The 22,743-nt window shown below is 45.6% G+C and overlaps 1 protein-coding gene across 3 annotated transcripts in view; it reads left to right on the top strand.

Moving 5' to 3' along the window:
- RIPOR2 (RHO family interacting cell polarization regulator 2) overlaps positions 1-22,743 on the top strand; it is a 251,008-nt gene that overhangs the window by 219,376 nt on the left and 8,889 nt on the right. The gene's annotated exons all lie outside the window — the stretch shown is intronic.

Genomic DNA, 22,743 nt, shown 5'->3' with positions numbered 1-22,743 from the left:
CGAAGGGGTCTTTTGTGGTGGCTCCAGTCCCCGGCGGTGTCGGGGGGCAAGTCCTTTGTCGTGGACGGTGATCACCACGGATGCCAGCCTGTCGGGCTGGGGTGGTGTTCTGGGCGTTCTGTCCGCCCAGGGAACTTGGTCGGAGGAGGAATCCTCCCTTCCGATCAACATTCTGGAATTGCAAGCGATAAATCTGTCTTCTGCGTTGGACGGACAGGCTTCAGGGCCATCCAGTTCGGGTGCAGACGGACAATGCCACAGCGGTGGCCTACATCAACCACCAAGGGGGCACCAGGAGTGCCCGGGCGGCTCGGGAAGTAGCCGACATTCTGTCTTGGGCCGAGACGCACGTCCCGGCGATATCGGCAGTTCACATTCCGGGGGTGGAAAACTGGCAGGCGGATTATCTGAGCCGCCAGACCCTGGACCAGGGGGAATGGTCCCTTCGCCCAGATGTCTTCCAGATGTTGTGCGCGAAGTGGGGGTCCCCAGATGTGGACCTGTTCGCGTCTCGTCTAAACAAGGTGGAAAGGTTCGTGGCAAGGACGCGCGATCCTCGGGCAGACGCCTCGGACGCGTTAGTGACGCCCTGGCATCAGTATCGCCTGATGTATGCCTTTCCACCAATTCAGCTGCTGTCCAGGTTCCTTCGCAGGTTGGCCTCGAAACCGAAAACGGTGATTCTGGTGGCACCAGACTGGCCTCGCCGGTCTTGGTACGCAGACCTCGTGAATCTGGCGGTCGACCTTCCGTGGCGTCTACCACTTCGAGAAGATCTCCTGTCTCAAGGACCGATATTCCATCCTGCTTTACAGTCGCTGGCTTTAACGGCCTGGCTGTTGAGAGCCAGGTCCTGAAGGATAGGGGTCTTTCCCCCGAGGTCATTCCCACTTTGATCAAGGCTAGGAAGGCCTCTTCGGGGAAGATTTACTACCGTACTTGGAAGGCTTACTTTGCCTGGTGTGAGTCCAGGGGGTATTCCCCTCGCTCATACTCGGTGTCGAGAGTGTTGGCTTTCCTTCAAACGGGCGTGGACCAGCGTTTGGCATTGGCCACGATTAAGGGTCAGATTTCTGCGCTGGCCGTTCTCTTTCAACGCCCTGTGGCGTCTAACTCTTTGGTTAGCACCTTTGTTCAAGGGGTGCGACATTTGGTCCCTCCTAGGAGGGAGCCTTTGCCTCCATGGGATTTGAACCTTGTTCTGTCCGTGTTGCAACATGCTCCTTTTGAAAATATCAGGGAGATCTCGTTGTCTTTGTTGTCCAAGAAGGTTGCCTTCTTAGTGGCGATCACTTCGGCTCGCAGGGTGTCAGAGCTGGCGGCCTTGTCCTGCAAATCTCCGTATTTGGTGATTCACTTGGATAAGGTGGTCTTGCGACCTAACCCGTCTTTTCTTCCGAAGAGGATCTCGGAATTTCACCTCAATGAGGATATTGTTCTGCCTTTGCTTTGCGCGAAGCCTGAGCATCCGAAGGAGGTGGCTTTGCATTCCTTGGATGTTGTTAGGGCGATAAGGGTTTACCTGTCATCGACAAAATCCTTTCGCAAGTAGGATTCTCTCTTTGTCCTTCCTGAGGGACCTCGGAAGGGCATGGCGGCGTCGGCTGCTACCATCGCCAAATGGATCAGACAGACCATTGTGCAAGCCTATGCTTTGAAGGGGAAGGTTCCTCCTTTTCCTGTGAAGGCGCACTCTACCAGGTCTCTGAGTACGTCTTGGGCCTATCGTCATCAGGCTTCTGTGGCCCAGGTGTGTAAGGCGGCAACTTGGTCGTCCGTTTATACTTTCTCCAAATTTTACAAGGTGGATGTTCAGGCATTGGCAGATGCTTCTTTTGGCCGCAAAGTTCTTAGTGCGGCAGTGCCTTAGGGTCCCTTGTTTGGGTCCTTGGCTGTTGGGGTGTTGTTACCCCTAGGTTACTTGTTTTTTCCTGGGTTGTTGCTCCTGTTGAGCACGTTTTTCCTGTTGCCCAGTTGGTTCTCTTACTTTGGTAAGGTTCCTTTCTCTGATGTGGGTACTGCGTTGCTTTAGGCGCGGCTGCTTTTTTTCCCACCCCTCATGTCTACACTGCTATGGGACGTCCCCATTAGTGACGAATATGAAGAGGCGGCGACTGTCGGAGGACGTAAGAGAAAACGGAATTTTTGTAAAATCTTACCTGTAAAATTCCTTTCTCGGAGTCCTCCGACAGTCACTGCCCCCGCCCCTCTTTTGGGGTTTGTTTATGTACTCTACTGCTATTCTACTGAAACTGAGTTGGTATGCAGGAAGCAGGGTGGTATTGACTGAGGGGACCACCCCCTGGGGGTGGGATATGTTAAAAGCTTTGATATTAATATATTCTGTTGCCTAGCTACTCCTACGGAGCAAAGGTCAATAACCCCCATTAGTGACGAATATGAAGAGGCGGCGACTGTCGGAGGACTCAGAGAAAGGAATTTTACAGGTAAGATTTTACAAAAATTCCGTTTTTTTTTTCTTTTTTTTTTGCATTTGTGATGACGTACAAAAACCTCTGTTTGAAGATGGCTCTACCGCTCTTCAAACAATAACAATTACGTTTACATTTGATAGTAGCAGTATCAGCAGACACTCGTGAGACATTAAGGCTGGGCTCACACTGCAGGATGGAGCAGCTTACAGCAGGGGTCCGGTGCGTCCCTGTTCACCATTTCAGGTTTGATTTCAGTCCGAATTTTCGGCTGAATTCGGACTTGAAATGGATCAGAAGACGCACGGGACTCCCGTGCTATTCGCACCGGAGCCGCTCTGGAGATATGTGAACCAGCTCAACAGAGAGCCGGTCACAATCTCCTGACATGCAAATTGGATGAAGGGAAACCCGCATCCATATGGCAAAAGTGTTAACCCAGCCTTAAATGAAGTTGTGTATTGTACTTTATTGGAGTTGTAAAGGTAGAAGGTTTTTTATTATCTTAATGCATTCTATGCATTAAGATAAAAAGCCTTCTGTGTGAAGCACCCGCCTCAGCACCCCCTAATACTTACCTGAACCCCCTGTCTGTCCAGCGATGTCCACAAGTCCTTAGGCCATCAGAGACTCTCCTAAAGACTCTCCTAAATGGCTGTGGCAAAGCTGTGGCGCCATTGGCTCCGGCGGCTGTCAATCAAAGTCAGTTAACCAATCAGGAGAGGACGTGGGGGGCCGCACCCGCAGTGTGTCTGAATGGACACACGGAGCTGCAGCTCAGCTCTGGTGCCTCCATAGCAAGCTGCTTGCTGTGGGGGCACTCAACAGGAGGGAGGGGCCAGGAGCTCCAGCCTGGGATGCAAGAAGAGGAGGATCTGGGCTACCCTGTGCAAAACCACTGCACAGAGGAGTTAAGTATAACATGTTTGTTTTTTGTTTTTGTTTTTAAACAAGACTTTACAATCACTTTATTTAAGAGCTTGTTTAAAGCCTTGGACACACTAGTGTTTTTTTTAGTTCAACCCAGCGGGGCTGAATGAAAAAAAGAAAACCTGACAGCTCAGGAGGAGTCGCTGTACTAACTACCAGACATTAGTACCGGGATCTCCCCTGCTGTTCTATTGTGTTCTGACAGCGCTCTCAGCTGGCTAAATGCAGTACACACAGGCCGAATGTTGGACGGTTTATGTTGAACTGGCTGATGCCACCTGTCATTTGGCCCGTGTGTACTAGGCTTAACGTGATTGTAAAATCTTGTTTTTATTTGTTCGGTTAAAAAATAACAAACATGTTATACTTACCTGCTCTGTGCTGTTGGTTGGAGTGGCCCGGATCTTCCTCTTCTTGGGTCCATTACCGGCACTCCTGGCCCCTCCCTTATGTTGAATGCCAACGAGCGGAGTCACAGCTCCCTGTGTCCATTCAGACACAGAGCTGCCACCTGGCCCTGCCCCCTTCTCTCCTTATTGGCTCACTGAATTTAATTGACAGCAGCGGGAGCCAACGGCACTGTGCTACCGTCTCAGCCAATGAGGAGGGAGAATCTCAGGCATCCGAGACACTCCTAAAAAAATCGCTGGATAGAGATGGGCTCAAGTAAGTATTGGGGGGCTGAGGGGGGCTGCTGCACACTTGAAGGATTTTTATTGTTTTGCATAGATCGCATTAAGATAAAAAAAATGTCTGACTTTACAACTACTTTAAGTCCTGCTTGCAGTTCTGCTATAGTCTTCTAACACATTTACATAATCTAATTTGATTAATTGCTCATGCAATGTGACATATAAAAATATAACAAACTTTATGAACAAAACAATTGCATTCCTACTTCACTGTTTGCTTATATCAGATAACATAAATCATGACATTTTGCATACAGAGCACCTGTAATTTAGGATTAAGCAGTACATATTATGTTATTTGCAGGTAATGCAAATAGTTTGAAGGTTACTTGTTACAATGTCATATTGCATGGAACATTGTATAATAAATCTCTGTTGTGTCATCTAATATTCTAACATGCTAGAAAATTCCTTGTGTCTAGTGAAGTGCTGTATTCTCAGTGCTAAACAATGCACGAGTAATGGGCCATACACACTATAAGATTTTCTGAAGACTTTTTCCTTCAGATTTACCTTTTCTATGTAGTGCAAGGGCCTGCCAGATTGCATACAAATTGAAAATGTTTAGGTTTGACCTCATATTATATGGTTTTGGTAAGTCTGAAGAGAAAAGTCTTCAGAAAATCTTATAGTGTGTATGGCCCATAAGTAGAGGCACCTCTTGTTGCTATAACCATCTGCCTGTCTATAGGTACCAATAGAAATAAGAGGGTGGTCAGATATGTAAGCACTGTCCAAATACTGTTAGGTCTCATGTACACAGGGCAGTTGAAAACCTTTTCTGAATGCTGGAAACCGACGGTGAGAAACATCAGTTTTACAGCTTTTACATACAGAGTTTATGCGAGTTTAGCAGCAGGTATGAGCATTTGAGGTTAGAAGAGTTTTTAAAGATAACCTCAGGAGACCCTCATAAATGCCCACATTGCATGAAATCCAAGTAAATTATGAACTATTTCAGCCATTCTGTGAGAGAAGACAGAGCAGTGAGCTTGTAGATAGCGGTCCTATTTGTTGCGTTTTCACTATGAATCCCATCATGAGCATGTGTGAGGAAATGCTCCTGATGTTGATGTTGCTGAGGTTCTGAAGACGTAGAAAATTGCAGGAGAGGACCAGAGTTCGTTGCTATTGGACTTATCTATTGATGCAGGCAACAGCATGTGGTGCAATTTGTGTTTATGTTCAAAAATTAACAGAGATGTTTTCCACTTTAAAAACGCTTATAAGTTCTGGAAAATGACTCATGCTCCTACTATTAAAGACTGCATGCGCAGGGTGGAGGAAATTAACAAGATGGAGGATCTCACCCTCACTGCGCAACATAGAAGTGAGCGATATGAGAAGATCCGGGGCTTTTGGAATGTGTTCATCCTCTCTGACAGGGAGAAATCCCTGATGTGTTCCTAGTAGAGACCTATCCTACTAGGCTTTGTGCGACATCCATTTTGTTGCCCTCTCCTATACGCCTTCCTCCCCCCTAACCCCCCTCCCCCTTTTTTTTTTCTTCCTCTCCCTTCCTCCTGTTCTATAATTCCCTATGTTCCTAATAACTTTTAAATTTATGACAGTAACAGTTGGAAATGCCTTGTTGCCTTACTGACATTCCTATGAAAGTTTGTGCCTTGTTATGCTATGTTGATAAGGTCCTAGGGCCTTCTTCTGTTGACCAGAGATGGTACTATGTTTTGCACCTATTTGGACTGTTTTGGTTATGACACTTACCTTGCCGGTGCTTGCACCTTGTAATTCTTGAGTTTTTTACTATGTATGCCTATGTTTACTTTTCCACTGCTCTGCCTTTCTAAATAAAATATTTGAATAAAAAAAGCTTATAAACATGGTTTACGGCGGTTACATGCGTTTACACGCGGGTACAAGCATTTGACGTTTGAAATGCCAGTAAACTAAAGTCCTGAACATGATCTTTCTGCTTTCAAAAAATGCCTGTGACCCCAACTGCCTCTAAACTACTATAAACAACTGAGTGTACATGTACACATAAAATAGCAGAGGAGAGTTCAGGGGCTGCTGAAAAAACTCCCAACTGCTCCTAAGCTTAAGTTTAGCAGCTGTAGAGTACATGAGGCCTTAGGCAAAGGGGTCTTCACACTTCCCAGAACACTCAACAGCGCCCCAGTAGTTTATTGAGAACTACAAACCAACAACTGCAAAGGATGTTGGTATTTGTAGTTTGTAGTTTTTACATTCAAAGAACACTGTCAAGGAATAAAGTGGCTGATCCATCGTCAATCATGACGCCCGCCGCACCGCCGAATGCCAATTCCTAAATAGGTAAGGGGCATGCTGGGTCAGTGACATCACAAGGGGGCTGTGCCTTCGTAGCGGGCGGAGCATTTTTTGTTTGTTTTTTTTAAGATTTGTTTTTCAGGTCCAACGATGCGTCGGGCATCGTCATTGACAATGGATCTACATCAGAGGACATTGTTTTTTTATTTTTGTAATGCTCAAAAACTGCCTTCTGTCTTTATTTACTTTTGACCAGTGGCGGCTGGTGCTCGGTAATTCGGGGGGGGGGGGCGGCAAGCCAATGCGCACCCCCCCCCCCCCCCCCCAGTCTGCCTGCTTACCTCTTCCTCCTGTCCGAGCTGGGGAGTGAGCCGCTGTCCTTCTCCTCTAGTCGTGTCTCTTCGCTTCTGCCTCTTCCTGGCCACTAGCCAGTAAGAGCGCTTCTTCTTTTGGCCAATCAGGAAAGGGGTCTCACAACCCTCTTCCTGATTGGCTGGGAGGAGAGTCAGTGTGACAATAGCGAATATTCATTCTCAATTGTCACACAATAGGTGGGCTCGGGGCGCAGTGCATTCCCAAAAAAAAAAAAATGTGAAAATTTTTGGCCAATTTGTTTTCTGCTACATATTTTTGGTAAGAAAAAATTGCAATAAGCGTATTTTGATTGGTTTGCGCAAAAGTTATCACGTCTACTAACTACAGGAAAGATTTATGTCATTTTTATTGGGTTTTTTTTGCTAGTAATGGCGGCGATCTGCAATTTTTTTGCGGGACTGTGACATTGCGGCGGACAGGTCGGACCCCTAACTGACATTTTTTACACTTTTGGGGGGACCAGTGACATTACCACAGTAATCAGTGCTATAAATATGCACTGTTACTGTAATAATGAAACTGGCAGGAAAGGGGGAATGTTGGGAAAGTTGGATTGAGATGAAGACCCTGAGACAGTGATCTACAGCCTAGCTGAGGTTCAGCTTGATCGCTTGTTTGTTTTATCCGTCTGGTAAGCGTGTTTTGGCACTCTACTTGGTGGTGGATCTGCTTCACTGATTCACTCAGACCTGGTTGTTGAGCACCTTCTTTTCACTGGGATCTCTGGAAATTTAAATGAACTGTATATGGACTTTTTTAACCATTCGTTTTAGCGCTACATATATATATATATATATATATATATATATATATATTTTTACTATTCTCACATATTATCAGTATATGGTCAGTGTAGCTGCTGTTTGTTATATTTTAAGAATTTTAATGATTTTTACTTAGCGCAACTATTTATTTACTATTGTATAGGAAAGGGGTTAATACTGTTGGTGATCAAGGGGTTAAATGTATGCCTCATGCTTATTGACGTGTGTGGGGGGAGGGGGTTCTGTCACACAGACAGAGATCGCAGGTTCAACTATGCTGAATCCTGTGGTCTGTCCCTGCCTGTCACAGAGAAGATCTGCTTGCTTTGTTTACACAAGCGGGCGGATCTTCACACACTTTCCCCGACAATCAGGGAAGAGAGGCCACAATCGCCGCCTCTCCTCCCCTGGCCCGACTCCCGCTGTGTCTAGAAGCACGCACGCCGCCGAGACAGCTAGGAGCTACGTCGCTGGACCCTGGGGAGCTGCTGTGCTGCAGTAGCAGCACAGTGAGCGGTCGGCAAGTCGTTAAAGCCAATAACTTGCATATAAGCCTTCAAAATGGGTACTTTTGATTTTTCAAGTTTGGTCCCATAGACTTTAATAGGGTTTGCAGTTCGGACCTGAACTTGGGTGTTCGGCCCAACTCTAGTCTTCAGTATATATAAATGACCCTATCATTATGTTTCACTGGAACATCTCTTACTGCAAATGTCAGGCATTGCAGACCAATTATTACCACCTAATATATTCTTAAAACTTAAAGTGGAGCTCCAGTCTCCATAATAATTTTTTTTTTTTTTTTAAAAAAGCTCATCCGTGATTGTTATATCTTATATTTTATTATTTGGATACTGTTAGATCTGTCTTCATGCTTGTTACATTTAATCAATAATATTTTACTTGATCTTAGAAGCAGGCAGGGACCATCAGAGATGTAGGCATCTGAAGCCAGCTTGTGTGTATTTCCGGGATTAGGTCACGCTGGGTACCCAGCATGCACCTTCCGATCTCGTGCCTGCGCAGTAATGACACTGCATGGTGCAAGTTTGTTCATTACAGGTTGCCATAGCAATGGCGGCAGAAGTTCCTAGCCCTTTGTTATGGCAACTTGTCAATCAAAGCACAACCTGGAAGACAAGTGCAGTCGGCTTAGGCTTCCCAAAGACTCCTGGAATCGATGATGCCGATATTCCAGGGGTCAGAGGGAATCGCCCAATGGCGTCATCGCCTAGGCGGCTGGGACAGGAAGTGCAGTGAAGAAATATAAAAAAAAGTATTTAGAAACACAAAAAAATATCCATTTAGGACTGTACATGGGGGGGGGGGGGGTTCAGAGTCATTGAGAACATAGGAACTTGCAAAAAAAAGGAGGAACTCTGCTTTAAACTATAGTGAAAGTGTTTTTTGTTTTGTTTTTTAAGTCAGCACCAGGAACAGTTCTTACAGTTGTGTTCAAAATTATTCAACCCCCAATGCTGTAAAGGGTTTTAGGGAATTTAGTGTACATTTGTAATTGTTTTCAGAATGAAATCCTACAAGGACTTCTTAAAGAACCATATGCAACTAAAATGACATCAATTGGTTTTGTAATACAGTAGTAAATGTTTCTTTTGTGAATTCTTCATTGACACAATTATTCAACCCCTTAAAGACTACCACTCTGAAGAACAGAGGTTCATTGAAGTGTTTTCAATCAGGTATTGAAAACACCTGTGGATGTCAGGGAGCAGCAATAAAGCCTAAAAAGCACCAATTAGGCAGCTTTAAAATGACTGTGATACTCAGCTCCTTCTAGACATTTACTTTTGTGGTTACAAACATGGTGAAGTCAAGAGAATGGTCCAGGAAGACAAGAGAAGAGGTGATTACTCTTCACAGGAAGGGCAATGGCTATAAGAAGATTGCAAAGATGTTAAACATACCAAGAGACACCATAGGAAGCATCATTCGCAAATTCAAGGCAAAGGGCACTGTTGAAACGCTACCTGGTCGTGGCAGAAAGAAGATGCTGACTTCGACTGCTGTGCGCTACCTGAAGCGTAGAGTGGAGAAAAGTCCCCGTGTGACTGCTGAGGAACTGAGAAAAGATTTGTCAGATGTGGGTACTGAAGTTTCTGCTCAGACAATACGGCGCACACTGCGTAATGAAGGCCTCCATGCCAGAACTCCCAGGCGCACCCCCTTGCTGTCTCCAAAGAATAAGAAGAGTCGACTGCAGTATGCCAAAAGTCATATGGACAAACCACAGAAGTTTTGGGATAGTGTTCTGTGGACTGATAAAACAAAATTAGAACTGTTTGGGCCCATGGATCAATGCTATGTTTGGAGGAGGAAGAACAAGGCCTATGAAGAAAAGAACACCTTGCCTACTGTGAAGCATGGCGGGGGGTCAATCATGCTTTGGGGCTGTTTTGCTTCTGCAGGTAGAGGGAAGCTTCAGCGTGTGCAAGGTACCATGAATTCTCTTCAGTACCAGGAGATATTGGATGACAATGTGATGCAGTCTGTGGCCATCACAGTCACCAGACTTAAATCCGATTGAGAACCTCTGGTGGGACTTAAAGAAAGCAGTTGCAGTGCACAAGCCTAAGAATGTGACTGAACTGGAGACTTTTGCCCATGACGAATGGGCGAAGATAAACGTAGATCGCAGCAAGACACTTGTGCCAAGCTATGCTTCACGTTTACCAGTGGTGTGATTCAGCCGGTGCGCACCGGTTCCATAGAACCGGTTACTAACATTCTGCGAGTTCGCAGAACCGGCTGAATCCCTCTGCGCGTCCGAGCGCAGTACAATTGAATGTCCCGGGCTCGGACCGCGCAGCCGCAGACGTGGCGGCCAAGGAGCGGAGCAGCGCGCCCCGACCCGCCCATTCTGTGACAATAGCGAATGAGAATTCGCTATTGTCACACGGATCCTCCTCCTGGCCAATCAGGGAGCGGGTCCTCCCGCTTTCTGATTGGCCGAAAGGCAAACACCGTGCCATTGGACGAGGAGGAGGCGCCGCGGGAGGACTGAAGACTCGGAGATGTGGGGAGCCGGGGACTGAAGAGAAGCTGCGAGAGAGGTAAGTGCGGGTGTGGCTGGCACTCTGCAATTGGGGGCAATGTGTGGCTGGCACTCTGCAATCATTGGGGGCAATGTGTGGCTATCACTCTGCAATCATTGGGGGCAATGTGTGGCTGGCACTCTGCAATCATTAGGGGCAATGTGTGGCTGGCCCTGTGCAATCATTGGGGGCAATGTGTGGCTGGCACTCTGCAATTGGGGGCAATGTGTGGCTGGCACTCTGCAATTGGGGGCAATGTGTGGCTGGCACTCTGCAATAATTGGGGGCAATGTGTGGCTGGCACTCTGCAATCATTGGGGGCAATGTGTGGCTGGCACTCTGCAGTCATTGGGGGCAATGTGTGGCTGGCACTCTGCAATCATTGGGGGCAATGTGTGGCTGGCACTCTGCAATCATTGGGGGCAATGTGTGGCTGGCACTCTGCAACATTGGGGGCAATGTGTGGCTGGCACTCTGCAATTGGGGGCAATGTGTGGCTGGCACTCTGCAATCATTGGGGGCAATGTGTGGCTGGTCCTCTGCAATCATTGGGGGCAATGTGTGGCTGGCACTCTGCAGTCATTGGGGGCAATGTGTGGCTGGCACTCTGCAATTGGGGGCAATGTGTGGCTGGCACTCTGCAATCATTGGGGGCAATGTGTGGCTGGCACTCTGCAATCATTAGGGGCAATGTGTGGCTGGCACTCTGCAATCATTGGGGGCAATGTGTGGCTGGCACTCTGCAATCATTGGGGGCAATATGTGGCTGGCACTCTGCAATCATTGGGGGCAATGTGTGGCTGGCACTCTGCAATCATTGGGGGCAATGTGTGGCTGGCACTCTGTAATCATTAGGGGCAATGTGTGGCTGGCACTCTGCAATCATTGGGGGCAATGTGTGGCTGGCACTCTGCAATCATTGGGGGCAATGTGTGGCTGGCACTCTGCAATTGGGGGCAATGTGTGGCTGGCACTCTGCAATCATTGGGGGCAATGTGTGGCTGGCACTCTGCAATCATTAGGGGCAATGTGTGGCTGGCACTCTGCAATCATTGGGGGCAATGTGTGGCTGGCACTCTGCAATTGGGGGCAATGTGTGGCTGCCACTCTGCAATCATTGGGGGCAATGTGTGGCTGCCACTCTGCAATCATTGGGGGCAATGTGTGGCTGCCACTCTGCAATCATTGGGGCAATGTGTGGCTGGCACTCTGCAATCATTGGGGGCAATGTGTGGCTGGCACTCTGCAATCATTAGGGGCAATGTGTGGCTGGCACTCTGCAATCATTGGGGGCAATGTGTGGCTGGCACTCTGCAATTGGGGGCAATGTGTGGCTGGCACTCTGCAATCATTGGGGGCAATGTGTGGCTGCCACTCTGCAATCATTGGGGGCAATGTGTGGCTGCCACTCTGCAATCATTGGGGGCAATGTGTGGCTGGCACTCTGCAATCATTGGGGGCAATGTGTGGCTGGAACTCTGCAATCATTAGGGGCAATGTGTGGCTGGCACTCTGCAATCATTGGGGGCAATGTGTGGCTGGCACTCTGCAATTGGGGGCAATGTGTGGCTGGTACTCTGCAATCATTGGGGGCAATGTGTGGCTGGGACTCTGCAATTGGGGGCAATGTGTGGCTGGCACTCTGCAATCATTGGGGGGCAATGTGTGGCTGGCACTCTGCAATCATTGGGGGCAATGTGTGGCTGGCACTCTGCAATCATTGGGGGCAATGCTGTGGCTGGCACTCTGCAATCATTGGGGGCAATGCTGTGGCTGGCACTCTGCAATTGGGGGCAATGTGTGGCTGGCACTCTGCAATCATTGGGGGCAATGTGTGGCTGGCACTCTGCAATCATTGGGGGCAATGCTGTGGCTGGCACTCTGCAATCATTGGGGGCAATGCTGTGGCTGGCACTCTGCAATCATTGGGGGCAATGCTGTGGCTGGCACTCTGCAATCATTGGGGGCAATGCTGTGGCTGGCACTCTGCAATTGGGGGCAATGTGTGGCTGGCACTCTGCAATCATTGGGGGCAATGTGTGGCTGGCACTCTGCAATCATTGGGGGCAATGTGTGGTTGGCCCTCTGCAATCATTGGGGGCAATGTGCATTGAAAGGGGGCATGCTGGTCTCTCTGCATTGAAAGGGGGAACGCTGGTCACTGTGCATTAAAAGGGGGCACGCTGGTCATTCTGCTGGGAAAGTCGGAACTGGTTACTAATATTTTTGAATCCCACCACTGGTTATAACTGTAAAAGGATGTTGTACTAAGTACTAAGATTGAATGTCACTTGGGGGTTGAATAAAACTGATAATGATGTGAGCACAGAAAAGACATTTGTGGTTATTTCATTATAAATGTTATGTTATATTTTTCTGACCTACACGTGCCTCTTTGATTTAATTGTAAGCAGGATGACTGAATGATCAAAATCAATGTCAAACTGGCCAAAACAATCAATTTCAGTGGGGGTTGAATAATTTTGAACACAACTGTACAATGAATGAAAAGTGTCCTTTGTGCTGGTGGCTGTAATGTTGCTTGAAATCTTCAGTCCTTTGCCCCCTGGATACCCCTACAGCTGTGATCTTCCAATGCTGCAAGGGTTAATATAAGTGGCTGCATGCCTGAAACAAAGAACTGCCCTCCTTAGCCCTTATGAACATTCATACACAAAAATCAGACTATAAATTAACTTTATAGTTATATATAGTTTATTGCTTTATAAATTAACCACTTCAGGTCTGAAAGGTGTACCCCTTGCAATGACCAGGCCATTTTTTGCAATACTGCACTGTTACTTTAACTGACAATTGCGCGGCCGTGCGACGCTGTACTCAAATAAAATTGATGTACTTTTTTTTCCCCCACAAATAGAGCTTTCTTTTGGTAGTATTTGATTACTTTGCATTTTAAACAAAAAAGGACCCACAATAAAAAAAAAAAAAAATCTATTTTTTACTTTCTGCTATAAAACACACCCAATAACAAAATGTAAAAAATCGAATTCATCACTTTAAGCCAATATATATTCTGCTGCATGTTTTTGGTAAATAAGAAGTCCCAATAAGCGTATATTGATTGGTTTGTGCAAAAGTTGTAGTGTCTACAAACTGTGGGATATTTTTATGGAATTTTTATTTATTTATTTTACTAGTAATGGCGGCGATCAGCAATTTATAATGGGACTGCAAGATTGCTGCTGACAAATCGAACACTAAGTGACAATTTTTAGGGACCAGTGACACCAATACATTGATCAGTGTTCTATAAAAAAAAAAAAAAATATGCACTGGATCTTTGTTTCTCTAGTCAAAGAATCTGACCACTGTTCTGCCTCAGTCGGGAGCGATCGGCAGGTCCCAGCGGACACAATGAAGTCCAATTGCAGCGGGATCTGGTCGCCGATGGCGCGCAAACCTGGAGGTGGCGATGAGATGCCTGTACATGATTTTGCCTGTAGGAACCGCCATCCCGCAGTATATATACGTCGGCAAGCGGTTAAGGAAACATTTTTTTGTTTTTGTTTTAGAGTGGAGAGGTATTAGAACACCTGTCGGGTTTTTATTGCTGTCTGTGCCCCCGTTAGGGAGATTCACCCTCTCTATTTGTCCCAATCACCATTATCAGTGAAAGGGAAAGAAAATACCACATTCCAGAACAGGAATAGAGGGGATAGCTTCCATGTTGACGTTAGTTCTGGTGATTACCAGGGATTTCCTCTCACTTCCTGTTGTGGCAATGAGACAGGAAGTTAATTGAAATATCCCTCAATGAGACACAGATTCCAAACAAAACGTGGCAGGTGTTATAATCCTCCCTCACTCTATCCAAAATGAAAAAATGTTATGCCCGTTGTTCTGCTTTAATGCCTATCTCCAGGTGGGCTGTATGTTTTCCAGTATTTACATGCCAGGGCATATATTGTGAAACTTCTTTTCTGCCTCTAATCTCAGAGAGTTTGGTAGTACATTATGTACGTGCTTGGCACAATTCAAATAAGCTTTTTTTTTTTTTTTTTTTTTTTTACTTTTCTTTGTGTAATATGTTTTAGCGCTAGAAATTGAACTTCTAGTTATTGCCAAAGTCTGTTAGGTGTTTATTACCTATACCAATCTATTATTTGTCTGCTGCTCTCCAGGTGGCATGGGCAAGTGTTTACAAGTCTTCACGAAATGTAATTGCCTGACCGTTACCTCATAGTGCTCTGTCTTTGTCCTCTTAAGCCTCATCGTTTACATTCTACATGCTTTACTTGGCAAGGACTTGAGGATGGGAGTGGCACAATTCCCAGCAAAATTTACATTCCAACTCTTTATAAGCATGTACAGTGCAGCAATACAGCGAGTAATATTTACTTTGTATTGCTGCATACCTACTGCTGTCTCACTATAGCTAAAAACTAAACCTCAGTATTTCATGTAAAATAACCTGGAACATTTAAAAAATTCTTCATTATTTTAGCCACTCTTGTGTATTGTTGTTCTGATGAAATCTAGCAGAGGCCAAAAAGCCTGAGCCAGTTTTCAGTTGACATCACTTGCTCTACCTCTTGGGCTGTATAATACCCCAAAGCCCCCAAACTGATTTAATTCCTTGGTTTGAAAGTGTGATGGGAACAAAAGTTGTTTTTATTTAGCATATGAGGATAAAAGGTCAAATGTGCATAAATAATACTGGTGCAAAAATGTAGTCACTATTCACACCTAAGCGATTCTGGTCACGGGCAGAATTGTCGAGATTCTGCCCGTAATTCCAGAATTGCAGCAAAACGCGGAACGCGCTTGCGATGCCATTATTTCTTAATGGCACCCCAAACGCAAGGTGAATTTGCCGTGTGCAAAATCATGCTACAATCATGGCATGAATTGCGACTGCAAGCGCTACTGGCTCTGTGCCAAGATTTGGTACATGAGCTTCTTTTGGAGCATTTTTGTAGCAAAGGGAGGCCCATTCAAATGAATGGTGCAGCTTCAAAAGCTCAATAAAAAACAAAACAAAAAACTAAGCGGCTGCAGCTGTTGCAGTTTGCTCAGCTTTGAATGGAGCCTGTGTGTTACTAAACCCACAACAGTAAAATCTGTCTGTAGATGCAGAATAGCATGCTTGTTATACTCACTGTGTAACTTAAGTGCTTAATCCTCTGCATTGTGTAAAAAAAACTGTGTGATCCTGTATGCACAGATTCTCTCCCTCCAGCACGTTCACTCTGGACAAGTCCAGATAAGAGACAGTGGGTGTAGTACAACTGCACATGCTCTCTATTGCAGGATAGGACACTTCCTGGTTTTAGCTGAGGTATTCAGGTCACATGATATTGACATCACACATGTGGGCCTGTATACAGATCCTAAATGACAGCCCAGTCCCTCCCTTCCTCCTCCTCCATGTCCTGTAACTAAAAAAAGAGCACAGTGGGTGGGATGTCATCACATCTTGCACCTCACTGCCACCTTGCTAACACACTACCCCTGTCATCCTCCTCCTCCTCCCATCTGGCACCCGACTGCCTGCTTGGTAACACACTACCCCTTGTCATTCTCCTCCTCCTCCCACCTAGCACCCCACTGCAACCTTCCTAACCCTGTCATCCTCATCCTCCTCACAACTGGCAACCCACTGCCACCTTGCTAACACCCCGCCCCCTGCTATCCTCATCTTCATCACACCTGGCAACCCACTGATACCTTCCTAACACCCCACCCCCTGCCATCCTCATCTTCATTACATCTGGTACCCCACTGATCCCTTGCTAATCTCCCACCTGGCACCCCACTGCCTCCTTGGTAACACACTACTCCCTGTCATCCTCTCCTCCTCACACCTGGCACCCCACTGACACCTTCCTAACCCTGTCTTCCTCATCCTCCTCACACCTGGCAACCCACTGCCACCTTGCTAACACTCCACCCCCTGTCATCCTCCTCCTCATCTCCATCACACCTGTTACCCCACTGCAACCGTGTTAACACCCCACTTCCTGTCATCCTCATCACACCTGGCTACCCACTGCAACCTTGAAACACCCCCCCCGGCATCCCAATCCTTATCACACCTGGCACCCCACTGCAACCTTGCTAACACCCCACCACCTGTCATCCTCATCTTCATCACTTTTGGTAGCCCACTGCAATCTTGCTAACACCCCACCCCCTGTCATCCTCATCACACCTGTCACCCCACTGCAACCTTGCTAACATCCCACCCCCTGCCATCCTCATCTTCATTAAACCTGGTACCCCACTGATCCCTTGCTAACCTCCCACCTGGCACCTCACTGCCTCCTTGGTAACCCCACTGCAACCTTCCTAACCCTCTCTTCCTCATCCTCCTCACACCTGGCAACCCACTGCCACCTTGCTAACACTCCACCCCCTGTCATCCTCCTCCTCATCTCCACTACACCTGGCACCCCACTGCAACCTTTTTTACACCCCACTTCCTGTCATCCTCATCACACCTGGCTACCCACTGCAACCTTGAAACACCCACCACCCCTAGCATCCCAATCCTCATCACACCTGGCACCCCATTGCAACCTTGCTAACACCTCACCTCCTGTCATCCTCATCTTCATCACTCCTGGTAACCCACTGCAATCTTGCTAACACCCCACCCCTGTCATCCTCATCACAGCTGTCTCCCCACTGCAACCTTGTTAACAACCTTCCCCCTGTCATCCTCATCACACCTGGCACCCCACTGCAATCTCCCTAATATACTACCCCCTGTCACCCTCATCCTCATCACACCTGGCACACCACTGCCAGCTTGCTAACACCCTGCATCCTGTCATCCTCATCACACCTGGACCCCCCACTGCAGCCATGCTATCACCCCATTCCATGTCATCCTCATCTTCATTACACCTGGTACCCCACTGATCCCTTGCTAACACCCCACCTCCTGCCATCCTCATCTTCATCACACCTGGCAACTCACTGATACCTTGCTAACGCTCCACCCCCTGTCATCCTCATCTCCATCACCCCTGGCTTCCCACTGCAACCTTGCTAACACCCCATCCCCTGTCATCCTCATCACACCTGGCACCCCACTGCCACCTTGCTATCACCCCACCCCATTCCATGTCATCCTCATCCCCCAAATAACCCACTGCCAGCTTCCAAACACCTGCATTGAGAAAGCAGTTTATTCCAATGTTGAGAGAACAAGGATCTCTTCCCCGCAAATGTGTGGTGGGCGGTAATGTGGTTTGTGGATGGGGGTATATTGAAATATAGAACTCTATGTTAACAATAAAGATGCCACCTCAGGTGAAAGATTAAGTGCTACTAAACCCACAGCAGTAAAATCAGTCTGTATATGCAGTAAAGCATGCTTGTTATACCCCTTAGTGTGAATCCTAAGGGGTAATCCTCTGCATTTTGTAAAAAGGCTGTTTGATCCTGTCTTCTCTAAAACCTCTCCTTCTTCAACAGACTCCAAAAAATAACCTAATATTTACAGAGTCTATAGAGTCTGACTGCTCAGTTTTGTGTGTATTGCTAGAGAGTTTTTTTTCTTAGAAGGGTACATGTGATCAGCTCAGGCCCAATCAGCACTGTCCAGACATGTTCAGACAAAGGATCAAGGGTCTTGAAGCCTAATAGGACAGTCGTAGGAGAAATGAAAACTCCTCCTACAAGCTATCAGCACACACTGATACAAGTCTCAAGATTGTACAACAGGTGGAAAATAGGATCCCTTTACATTTTTTCTTCTACATTGTTTGCCATCCTGGTTTCTTCAGGACGTACATGTAAGGGACACTACTAAACCTATAGGAAAAAAAGAAAATATGCAGAAACCATATTCAAACATTGTTCTGTACAATTAAAACCCATCAGGTGAGCACAAGTCCCAAGGATTCTTGACCCCCCAAACTGTATGTCAGCAATGCCAATCCTGACATACAATTGGGGGACAAGAATCCTTAGGACCTGTGCTCACCTGGTGGGTTTAATTGTACATAATATTCAATTATGGTTTCTGTATATTTTAATTTCTTTTGAGTTGTTTTGTATTTTTTTTCTTCTCTGTTCAGTAGAATCCCTTACATGTACTTCCTGAAGAAGCCAGGATGGTGAAACATATAGAAGAATAAATGCAATGGGAGCCAGTTTTCATCTGTCATACATTACCGCATTGCTATATTAATGTGCCACTGTTTTTAATTTTGTATTGTAAGTAAAAACTTGTTATTTCTACAGTAGTATGTGTAGTAATAGTTGCACCTACAAAATCCCATCCTTAAATTCTTCCACCAGTACTTTAATCAACAAGGGATGATGGCGCCAGTTAGATGTTTCCCTGTTCCTATCCACAATACTTAATTACAGTACATAAATAACAGTGGCTAGCTGTAGTAATACTAGCTTCATGCTGTATCTAATAGCAGTTCCTTATTTTGTATCAGTATAGCCAACACTGGCTTTGGCCAAGGACAATGGGACCTCCAGAGGCCGCTCTCAGCTACCTTCACATCATGTTGTTTATGAACTTTAACAGTTCACTGTTCTGCCCACCGGGGCCACCTGGCCTCATCTTCCATGGCACTGCCTGTGTAGTTTCTTAGGTGGCATGAATCAGAATATAGCTCCATTAATTTGTTTTTCATGGTCCTTGTGCTGAAGCTGGTCATGGCCAGATAGACATTTTTCTTTCATTCAACTAGATGACTAAATGAAAAAAAACTTACGGGTTCCTCTATCCACACAAAGAAGGTGTATGGAGGAATCCCCTCACCTGGACAGCGGTACCCACCACTTTCATAATACACTGTAATACAAAAAGTGCATATTCAGGAATATGAACTTTGATGGCACAACACAATCTCACAAAGGACTTCAGTTTATTTAAAAATATATAATTTTTTTTTTATTTCAGTACCTTTAAAAACAATTAGATATGAAAAAACAAATAGACTCAAAATATTAGTTCACAAGTGGACCGATGTCCTACATATTGGATACAATTGCCACAGATAATTAATTATAAACCTTAGTCCCTTGGCCGGGGAATTCCTGTATATCAATATTAGTGGGCAACCAATATCATGGCAACAAATCTGATATTGGGGTACAGTCAACCCGACATGTTTTGCGCCCAATCTGCGCTTCTTCAGGAGCTCAGTACCATACACACAATTTCTAAAAACAATGAGGACCAGCGATCGCTTTTTTAGCTGTTAGTAGACTTTTATAGGCGTGTTACAACAATCGTTGAGTCATAGTGATCTATCAGGGATTCCAATAGTATATATATTATAAAGGCCTGGGCCCGCCATTATTTAAACTATGTTACCACAGATAAGTAGTTCCCAGCCGGGCACAGTGCCTGTGTAGATGTAGTAAACTACCCGAATCCGTTCAACCCGACGGGTAGTTCCCTTGTCAGTGTCAATATGGCTGGTGGCGCCACTTTCCTGTCAGTATCAGTTTAGTTGGCTGGAAGCACCAAACCTTGTGCCAATATGGCTGGTGGCGCCGCATTCCTGTCAATATCAGTTTAGTTGGCTGGAAGCACCAAACCTTGTTTGGTGCTTCCAGCCAACTAAACTGATATTGACAGAAACGCAGCGCCATGCGCCATATTGACACTAACAAGGGAACCACCCGTCCGGTGGAACGGATTTGGGTAGTTTACTACATCTACACAGGCATTGTGCCTGGCTGGGAACTAGTTATCTGTGGTAACTTTGTTTAAATAATGGCGAGAAACATGTCGGGCTGACTGTACCCCAATATCAGATTCGTTGCCATGATGTTGGTTGCTCACTAATATTGATATACAGGAATTCCACATCCAAGTGACTAAGGCTTATAATAAATTATCTGGGGCAATTGTATCCAGTATCTAGGACATCGGTCCACTTGTGAACTAATATTTTGAGTGTATTTGTTTTTTTTATATCTGATTGTTTTTAAAGGTACCGAAATAAGAAATGTATATATTTTTAAATAATCTGAAGTCCTTTGTGAGATTGTGTTGTGCCATCAAAGTCCATATTCCTATGCACTTTTTGTATTACTTGATATACAGCTGCAAGAAAAAGTATGTGAACCCTTTGGAATGATATGGATTTCTGCTCAAATTGGTCATAAAATGTGATCTGATCATCATCTAAGTCACAACAATAGACAATCACAGTCTGCTTAAACTAATGACACACAAAGAATGAAATGTTGCCGTGTTTTTATTGAACACACCATGTAAACATTCACAGTGCAGGTGGAAAAAGTATGTGAACCCCTAGACTAATGACATCTCCAAGAGCTAATTGGAGTGAGATGTCAGCCAACTGGAGTCCAATCAATGAGATGAGATTGGAGGTGTTGGTTACAGCTGCCCTGCACACCAGTTCTGGGTTTTCTTTTCACAAGAAGCATTGCCTGGTGTGAATGATGCCTCGCACAAAAGAGCTCTCAGAAGACCTACGATTAAGAATTGTTGACTTGCATAAAGCTGGAAAGGGTTATAAAAGTATCTCCAAAAGCTTTGCTGTTCATCAGTCCCGGTAAGACAAATTGTCTATAAATGGAGAAAGTTCAGCACTGCTGCTACTCTCCTTAGGAGTGGCGGTCCTGTAAAGATGACTGCAAGAGCACAGCGCAGACTGCTCAATGAGGAGAAGAATAATCCTAGAGTGTCAGCTAAAGACTTACAAAAGTCACTGGCAAATGCTAACATCCCTGTTAGCGAATCTACAATACGTAAAACACTAAACAAGGATGGATTTCATGGGAGGATACCACAGAGGAAGCCACTGCTGTCCAAACAAAACATTGCTGCACGTTTACAGTTTGCACAAGAGCATCTGGATGTTCCACAGCAGTACTGGCAAAATATTCTGTGAACAGATGAAACCAAAGTTGAGTTGTTTGGAAGAAACACACAACACTATGTGTAGCGAAAAAGAGGTACAGCACACCAACATCAAAACCTAATCCCAACTGTGAAGTATGGTGGTGGGGGCATCATGGTTTGGGGCTGCTTTGCTGCGTCAGGGCCTGGACGGATTGCTATCATCGAAGGAAAAATGAATTCCTAAGTTTATCAAGACATTTTGCAGGAGAACTTAAGGCCATCTGTCTACCAGCTGAAGCTCAACAGAAGATGGGTGTTGCAACAGGACAACGATCCAAAGCATAGAAGTAAATCAACAACAGAATGGCTTAAACAGAAGAAAATACGCCTTCTGAAGTGGCCCAGTCAGAGTCCTGACCTCAACCTGATTGAGATGCTGTGGCATGACCTCTAGAAAGCGATTCACACCAGACATCCCAAGAATATTGCTGAACTGAAACAGTTCTGTAAAGAGGAATGGTCAAGAATTACTCCTGACCGTTGTGCACGTCTGATCTGCAACTACAGGAAACGTTTGGTTGAAGTTATTGCTGCCAAAGGAGGTTCAACCAGTTATTAAATCCAAGGGTTCACATACTTTTTCCACCTGCACTGTGAATGTTTACATGGTGTGTTCCATAAAAACATGGCAACATTTCATTCTTTGTGTGTTATTAGTTTAAGCAGACTGTGATTGTCTATTGTTGTGACTTAGATGATGATGATCAGATCACATTTTATGACCAGTTTGTGCAGAAATCCATATCATTCCAAAGGGTTCACATACTTTTTCTTGCAGCTGTAGGATGAGGCACAGATCTATCAATTAGTGTCCACAGTGCCACGCTGTGGAGACACTTAATCCAAGACTTCATAATACACTGATCAAAGGCTGCAGCTGCTGAGTGACCAAACATTTTCCAACATGTCAACAGAAGTCGATTAAGCAATTGTTAAGCGGGGGAGCACACAGACTGACCAAAATTACACCGGTCCATGTATGGCTAGCTTTAGGCTAGCTATAGATAGAGATTGTGATTGTAAGACATGCAGAGTGACATTCACATAAACAAACACCATAATATCTGCCAAATGTACAACAAGGCTCAAACCCTTGCAGCTAGCCTCAAAGAGTGGTGGATCAGTCAGCTGGAGAGGCACAAGTGTCCTTGAGTGGCAAAAAGCATAAATCTTGACCTCGCAATTATTATTAGCCTTTGGTTGTAAACTACTGGAGGTAAAGCTCTGAAATGTCAAACAAGGAAAGCAGGCAAAAGCTACAGCATGGGCCATGTCTTCATAAAGCTTGTTGCACTGACCAGTTACATCATATATACTTTACTGGGTATGGAAACATTCTGTAGCTGCAGTGGAAAATGACTATATACCTGTATATAG

This window comes from Pelophylax lessonae (assembly GCF_965119305.1).
Source record: "Pelophylax lessonae genome assembly, chromosome: 5".
NCBI lineage: Eukaryota > Metazoa > Chordata > Amphibia > Anura > Ranidae > Pelophylax > Pelophylax lessonae.
The sequence above is the reverse complement of the archived record's forward strand: the minus strand, read 5'-3'. Positions and strand labels throughout refer to the sequence as shown.